A 9111-nucleotide genomic window follows, 5' to 3' on the forward strand; every position below is an offset into this window, starting at 1 on the left:
AAGCGATTATAAAAAGAAATTTGATATGTTGATTGAAGAGATGAAACAGTCTGACATCGTGACAGAAGAGATTACAACTGAAATGAAGGAGATGGCTCGTGAAATATCGATTCTGAAAAAGGAACAAAGTGATAATCGGGAGCAATTGATTAAATTGACGGACAAATGTCAAGATTTGGAGGCGAGGTCAAGAAGACTGAACTTAAGGATTGTAGGAGTAAAGGAGGGACGAGAGCAAGGAATTAATATGCCGGAGCTTGTCTCCAAAATAATTAAAGAGGTCTTTAAGCTGAAGGAAAATGTGAGGATTGATGTGGCTCACAGAGTCGGTCCTCCCCGAAGAGAAACAAATGCTCCCCCAAGACAAATTATTGCGAAGTTCTTAGATATTTCAACCCCGGATAAACTCCAGAAGATGATACCACACGGTGAGAGGCTTATATTCGAGGGAGAGTCCGTGGGATTCTATAGGGACTACCCTCGCGAAGTAAGGGAGAAAAGGAATCAATTCAAAAAAGCAAGCAACACTTTGCAAGGTAAACAAGGGATAAGATATGGCGTGATCTATCCGGCCAAGATGTTTATTTCTTACAAAACAACTCAACGTTCATTCAGGGATCCGGAGAAGGCACTTAAGTACGCACAAGAGATTGTACAGAAAATTGAGAAGGATGATGATTAAAACTTTCAATAAAAGTCTGTACTACAATTAAGATGGCGGACCTGCTTCAGACACTAACCAGACAGCCTTATCTCAATGGAATGTATTTTCAATGACAGTTCAGATTTCACCTTGAATGAAAAGTTAGAAGATAAACAACTGAAGAAAAAATGACAGGCTGAAGAAAAACAGCAGAACTGATATTATGGACTGAATTTAAAGCTTTAACTATTATAATGAAGATTAAATAGTAAAGAACCAACTAATTATATGAAGCTTATTAAATTACTAACAGTTAAATAGTTCCCATAGATGAAATGTAAGGAAATATATCCTGGATGTATTCTAATACTCAATAACTAATGAAAATAGGTATAAGAAGATTATAATACTATAATACTGTGTTAAGGATTTGGAATAGTTCCAAAGGTTCCGACAGGAAGATGGTTACTATTAAGATAAGGAAAATTAACCCTTGGAACAGGCTGGTAATTAGGTGCATCTCTGAGTATAAGGACAAGGCCTGTCCTTATGTCTTATGATTTCATGATTGTAAGTAAGGAATAAGAATTATAGAAGGTTTAAAGTTTGGGTATTTAAGAGAGTACGTGGAAAAGTAATGATGATGATAATTTTTTATGATGACATTTTGGTTGTTGTTTTTTTTTTTTTGGCTTGACTGGTTACATTTTTTTTTCTTTCTCTATGTAGGTTAAGATTTTTGGCTATATTAAGGGGAAATGGCATGATATTGTCTAGGACAGCTTAATTTGGGGGCTGAGCTCAATGTACAATTCCAACGGCGGAAGTCAATAATATTCGGGCCACCTTAGGTGGCAACGAGAATTTAAGGTATCCCATTTTTGATACCTTAAAATCACTCTTTTTTTTAAATTATAATTCACGGTTATATGGTTTACTTAATAATAGTATTCTGTTTTTTCTATGTATTTTTCAACGCACTTCTTTTTTCTTCCTATGGAGGTTCAATAGACGGAGGAGATGTAAAATAACGCTAATAGGGGACGGTTACCCCACATCCAAAACCTCAAGGTATTTAACCACACCACATGGATTAAAACTAGCAAAACTAATTAAGAATGCAAGACATTAGGGGAAAAAGGAATGGAGGAATCACATTTTGTAGTTGGAACATTAGGGGTGCGAACGATCCAATTAAAAGGGGTAAGATTATGGCTCAATTAAAATCTTTAAAGGTGGATATTGCGTTTTTACAAGAAAGGCATGTGAAATTACAAACATAGATGAGACTAAAAGCAAATTGGATAGGCCAAACTTATTATTCGTCATTTACTTCTAAAGCTAGAGGCACGGCTATTATTATTCGGAAAGGTATACCATTTATATCAAAGAACACTATATCTGATAAGGAAGGAAGGTACACAATAGTGGCAGGAGAAATTTATTCTACACCACTGATAAATATTTATGCACCAAATTTTGATAACCCCCAATTTTTAAAGACAATTACGGATATAATAGATGAGTATAATTACCAAAATGTAATATTATGGGGGGATTTTAATTGTATTATAGATACATATTTAGATAAATCAATAAAAGTAAGGAAGAGTAAGGTTAAATCTAAAACTAGTGAATTTTTAAACATATATATAAAAAACACTAATATAACAGACGTATGGAGAATAGTCAACCCTACGGGAAGGGAATACTCATTTTACTCAGCGGTACATAAAACGTATTCGAGAATTGATTATTTTTTAGTGGACACAAAGTTAATTCCTTATACGATTAACCCTAAATATCATAATAGTATTATTTCTGATCACTCATCATTAACCTTTACTTTAAAACTAGAGGGAACGCCAGGTATAAAATCGTTTTGGCGTTTTAATATACAGTTAATTAATAATCCACAAGGTTATGAGTATTTAAAACAACAAATGAAATTATTTTTTGATACAAATGAGACACCAGGCATTTCACCATCTTTATTATGGGAAACTTTTAAGGCATTTATACGTGGAGTTATAATCTCATATCAAAGTTACCAAAATAAAAAGAACTCCATAGAACAAGAGACATTAGAAAAGGAAATTAAAATATTAGAATTAGATAACGCAAAAAACCCAACTATAGATAAACATAATAAGATCACATTATTGAAATTTAAACTTAATCGAATATTATCGGCAAGAGTAATAAGATTATTTCAGATCACAAAACAGGCACAGTTTGAATTTGGTGATAAACCACATAAACTTCTGGCTAGACAATTGAAGAAACAGGAGAAGGAAAAGACGATTACTAAAATCAAATCAGAGAATGGGGAACTACTAACGTTACCCCAGGATATTAATAAAAGGTTTGCCCAATTTTATCAAAACTTGTATACGTCTAAAACTAAAATAGAAGACAATATAATAGTAAGATTAAACGAGAACTTACCAGTTTGAAGTTTGATCTATATTTTATGAGGAGTTACGATGAGGGATTACGTGAAGAACCCGCTCAGTGCGCAGGCGCGGCATACTTCCAAGCAGCGGTGTGGAATCACAGATAGACACAGTTATTTGAAGTAAACATAGTAAAGATAAGGAGACATCAATTTATTAGTTTGATCCATATAATGAGGGTGGGAGCGGAGGGCACGTAATCCCTCATCGTAACTCCTCATAAAATACAGATCAAACTTCAAACTGGTAAGTTCTCGTTTAATCTTACTATTTTACTTCGGAGTCACGTGAGTGACTACGTGAAGACTTCAAAGCTCTGTGATCTCAAACCGTGTAACAGTTCATACTTCACTCGCTGCCGAAGTCATTCGAGGGAGGAAGTATGTTATCGTAATCAACCATGAATCTGTTTGTAAAAACAATAATGGTGTTATTAACAACAACAAGACCAATTGCTCCCCCGGGCTTAAATTATATATTTTTTGCAGATTCTTTTTCTGCAAACGATACAGGTTCTGTCAGTGGTTTGTTATAAAGGTTTGGAACGTATACTCCCTAGACCACCCTGCAGTAGCCAGGATGTGGTCCATAGGCTCGTCCATCCTCTTAGTTACTGACGTGGAAGCTGTCCTGGTGGAATAAGATTTTATACACGTTAGTATTTACTCCAGCAACTCCCAGTACCTGCTTGAGCCACTAGAGATAGTTTAGCTCGTCACCCGACCATGAGGTTTCCTGTGGCTGACCCATAAGGCTTTTTCCTCTCCCTCGGTATTCCTTATTGTGTCGATCTCTAAGTGGGTCATGACACACAAAACGTGGTTCAGGTGGGTATGCCCGGAATTTCATGACTGGACCTGATGTTCCTGGTCTGTTCTGTTTGGCCAACCCTTGAATGGGCATGTGACACTATCTGGTGTTATAACCATGTTGTCCCATCGCAGTAGATGGGAGAGCTGGCTCTTTGTGTTGATGTAAGGCCACCAGCATGTCCATCTTCAGGGTAGGCTGTTCCAGGGTGAGTGACCTGGCTGGTGATCATCCCCTAAGGTATGTCAGGATTTCACTGACATCCCAATTTGGGTGTACCTATTTCTGGGGAATGGATTGATATACCTCTCCTGTATCTGATCACCAGTGAGCGGTACCCAAGTTGAGTAGGCTAACAGAACATCATTGTGGTGAAGACCTGCCAGGAGCTCCAGTACAGTTTTTTGTTATAGTTGAATGTGTAATTCCTGTTTTGGAAAACAGTGTACCATTTCTTGATGCTCCTCAGGTATGTTCCCTAGGATATGCGACGGAATGCTGTCATCAGGTTGATAGTGCTGCTGATCCAAGCACAGCAATGGTCTTCCCAATTCTGCAATTCTTTTAATGACCATGTCGAGGATCACTGGGTACCATGCTTGTGGACTTGGTCCACTGTAATTTGCGTAGTACCCGACTGATGAAGCCGTAGTACCTATTAAAGAGGTAGAAGGAAAGGAAAACATAGAGATTAGGTTCCCCCCACCCCTCAATACGCGGGAATGTCTCCATTGCCGCTGCCTTGAGATTGGTTTCATGTGACGTAAGTTAGTACGTGGTGATTTAATTGGATATAAGGAATCGATATCTGGTGTCCATATTGCTTAGTAATTTCAGCAAATATTTTTGATTTAAATGTTTACAGTATTTAGCTCACCTGATAGGTGAGTTACTGATGGTCAAACATGTTTGACGACATACGGTTTTCAATTGTTAATAAATTGTCACCTAATATCGATGTTCTCCGCCCAAGTGGTTTGGTATATGCCACCACTGTGATGTTGTTATCTTATAAACGAACATGCAAATTTGGTGGATTACTGAGCAAATGCTTCACTAGAATTAAGTAAGTTAATATATAACATGTTTAAGTCAATTCATATTGGCATTAAGTATTACAAGCTCAGTAACACATCAGGACACATAAGATGTTACTCAAAACAGGTGGAAGTGTACAACCATAATCCTTCCTGCCGATAAATTCCATGATAACACTACAGATTAATCCATTTGCCCCCATATTACAGGTATGGATATAGTTTTGAACACTAGTATCTCAGCTCATAGGAAAGGTACAAAGTTCAGTAGCTGGTAATGCTGCTATATCCCAATTACTTTGCCACGTAGTTGATTGGTGGTTAATGTACCATGACTGATAGCCTTAATGAATACCAGATAACAAAGTTGTGGATGGTCAACGTAAATATCTGGATATATATTTTGTGCACCGTTCCCAGAGGCACTGCAATACTGGATCAACGCATGGAGTGGACGGAGCAAGCCCCTATTCCATCTCCCTGTTCCAAAATTCAATTTAATATATGGTCCCTAGATAAGGGACGTATCAGATTATTAAACTGATAAGAACAGATACTACACTTGATCTTAGCCAAAAGGCCGAGAAGCGATGCAGCTAAAGCTGTATCCAAGGATAGTTTGTCGTTAATATATAGACATGCCATGACGGAATGTTTCTAAGTGTCAGGGCTAGTTGATTCTGGATAACTTTGACTTAAATGCCGCAACGCTCATCATGGTTACTCCATCCAGGTAATTGCGGTATATCCGAAACTTATATGAGAAGGTACTGAATAGTGTGCATCTTCAAGGTCGATGTCTACCATAAAGTATCCTTGGATCCATGGTAGTAGTTACAAATCCCATGAATGGGTATACCTGGTGAAATACTCAAGTGGTTTATCAACGATGGTGCGACATTCACCATCGTGGGAGGGTAGACCCCTTGGGGTGCTTGCTGAATTGGTGGCAAGATATTAATTCTATTCCCCTTGTATTTATTTTTTGGTATATAACTACCAAGAGTGATAGCTTCCTAACTAGGCGTGATTCACCCACCCCTTGTTAGTACAACCCTTAACCTTTATGTGATGGTAGGAACCATACTTATCTGTCTTCATTGTTGTTTTCTTCGGTTTCTGGTACCTTGTTCTTGTAGGGACGATGTTTGTTGGGGGGTGGCGCATTTTCCCTGGGGCCTGCTCTGGGCCGTGGCCTAAAATGCTACGGGTTTGGCATGCAGGCCCCGAGCTTTCACCAGTACCATGAGGTAGACGCACCTGGTGGCCACATAGAGGTACTGCTGTCTGGTTTTGTGTGGTGCTCATTCCAGACTCTGCCCTCTTGTGCCGAATAGTTTGAACACTTCGTCCAGTTTTTTAGGATTGGTTTGGTAAGTGCCAGGTAGCAGGATCTGTGCTTGTGAGGTCGGCGTTCTCATAGTCCTGTTAATTTCATAGATTGAGGGCAGGTTTGTGAGTTCATTTCAGAAGTTATGAGGTATACCGTTGAACAGTAGGGTCAGGTGTTTTGCCATACTACCCTGCCCTTCTGGAATGAGCAGGTGGACATGATAGCCGACGTCAGGGTACCGAATGCATTTTTAAAATGTTTAGGTTAAATGCGCTGCTCAATGTATCCCCCAATAATGGCGGGCACTTTGAGTAAATGCAATTTAGGGGAGGCGTGATAAAACCAACGCCTCATGGCTACCTGTCTTGGAGAGGTTTTTTGAAAAAGACAGGTAGTAAGCTGGCCATCAGTTGAGACTGAAAAGCCATCTCGCCAGTGGTGGAGCCACATAGCGGCCACACCCAGCAGCTCTTCCTGATCCTGTACCTCAAGCATACTCCCGATATTGTTCAGCCAGTGACCCCTCTTCATGACCAGCCCAGCCACTGGTCACCCCAAAGCTAACCACACTAAGGAGGAAGCGATGGGCAGTGCCTAGGCACTGTGGAGGGTATGCCTGAACCCTCCAGCGAGACTGCCCCTCACGTAGCGTGTCTCGCAGGAGCTCCTGCTCCAGGAGCCGCTCCAGCGGCTCAGGCGGCTGTCTCTCTCCCATGCGGGTGGAGAGACGTCCCCTCCGACAAGTCGGAAGCCACCGGCCGGATGCCTCTTCGGATGGCTGAACATCCAGCCCGCAGCTCAGGCACTAGCGGGACTGGCCTCGGCGCGGTGTGGGGATAGCGGAGCGCCCGGTAAATGTTCCTACCGCCTTCTTCTAGAGCCTTTGTGCCTTGTAGTAGCGGGAGCGCTCCTCTAGCAGCGCGTCTCGCAGGCACCTGCTCCGAGAGCCGCTCCAGCGGCTCAGGCGGCTCTCTCTCCCCCCGTGCGGGTGGAGAGAAGTCCCGTCCCAAATCGGGAACACCTGCCGGATGCCTCTTCGGGTGGCTATACATCCAGCCCACTATCGGGCTGGGCTCGGCATGGTGTCGGGGAATGGCGGAACACCGGTTCGCTCCTACCGCCTGTTGCTGCCCCCCTCCCCGACGGAAAACGTTCCTCCTCGAACGGGGGACAGTTTTGTTCCAGAGCCTTTTTTCTCTGCCTGTAAAACACAAGCAGAAAAAGGGGCTCCCCTGTAAAAGAAACCCGACCTCAGGGTACTCACCTGACGGTCCGTTTCATTCTGTAGCGGGAGCGCCTAACTCCCGCTGCCGCTGTTGCACTGCTAGCGTAATGCCGCGCCTGCGCACTGAGCGGGTTCTTCACGTAGTCACTCACGTGACTCCGAAGTAAAATTGTAGCTTTTTTAGATAATTGTAATCTGCCAAAATTGGATATTTTGGAACAAGAGGAATTAGGAGCACAGGTCACAAGGGAAGAAATAAGTGAAACAATAAAAGAGCTGAAAAATGGAAAAACGCCAGGACCAGATGGTTTTAATAATGAAGTCTATAAAGGTTTCCAGGAGTTAATGGTACCACGGTTATTTATGTTATAGAAATATGCCTTTACCGAAAATAAATTACCAGAAACATTAGCCGAATCCACAATTACGTTAATACCTAAAAAAGATAAGGACTTAGAAGAACCGGGCTCATATAGAACCATATCACTCCTAAATACAGATCAGAAAATTTTTGCAAGAACTTTAGCAAGAAGATTGAGTAAATATATTAATAAATTGATAAATCCGGACCAAACGGGGTTTATACCTAAAAGACAATCATCTAACAATTTGAGATGCCTTTTTAATATAATGTATTCATACAAAACGGAAAAGGAAGACTTGTCAGTTATATCTCTGGATGCAGAGAAAGCATTTGATCAGGTAGAATGGCAGTATTTATACAAAGTACTCCAAAAATTTAATATGGGAGAGAATTTTATCAGATGGGTTAAATTACTATATGATAAACCAATGGCAAGAATACTAACTAATAATATATTATCTTCAAAATTTAAATTATCGAGGGGCAATAGGCAGGGCTGTGTTTTATCTCCCCTGCTATTTGCACTTATGATAGAGCCGCTTGCTGAAAGGATAAGAAGGCATCCGGATATTCAGGGATATAATACTATTAATAAAATATCACTATATGCAGATGATATACTTTTATATATTACAAACTCCCAAACGAGCATCCCAAATTTATTAAATCTAATAGAGGAATTTGGCTTTCTCCGGTTATAGAATAAATTGGAATAAAAGTGAAATTATGTCATTAAAACCCCAGAAAGCGAATCACCTATTAAAATTTCCATTTAAAATCGCAACGGAAAAATTTAAGTATTTGGGTATTCAAGTTACAAGAAGGTATAAATCATTATTTAATGCTATTTTTATACCATTATTAAATAAATTTGATTCACTGATTAAATTTTGGAGAACGCTCCCACTGTCACTAATCGGCAGAATAAACGCTATAAAAATGATAGCGCTACCACAAATAATATATTTATTCCAATCTATACCGATATATATACCAAAACACATTTTTTTTAAATTAGACTCGAATATTTTTAATTTTATTTGGGATTATAAAGCACATAGAATTAAAAGAAATCACTTGTGCAAACCCAAAGAGGTGGGGGGGGGGGGGGGGGGGTGGGGGGGTTTGCATCACCTAATTTTCTATACTATTATTGGGCAGTACATATTAAAAATATAATTTATTGGTTGGACAGTTCTGCTCAACAGTTGGAATGGATAAGAATGGAGAAAGAGGATTGCGC

At 39.9% G+C, this 9111-nt stretch overlaps 1 non-coding gene across 1 annotated transcript; it reads right to left on the reverse strand.

Annotated features, from left to right (window-relative positions):
* Window positions 1-5346: 5346 nt before the first annotated feature.
* On the reverse strand, window positions 5347-5538 carry LOC116978819. Its single transcript, XR_004413574.1, has one exon. It is a non-coding gene; the product is annotated as a U2 spliceosomal RNA (small nuclear RNA).
* Window positions 5539-9111: the final 3573 nt, after the last annotated feature.

This window comes from Amblyraja radiata, chromosome 11, assembly GCF_010909765.2.
Source record: "Amblyraja radiata isolate CabotCenter1 chromosome 11, sAmbRad1.1.pri, whole genome shotgun sequence".
Classification (NCBI taxonomy): domain Eukaryota; kingdom Metazoa; phylum Chordata; class Chondrichthyes; order Rajiformes; family Rajidae; genus Amblyraja; species Amblyraja radiata.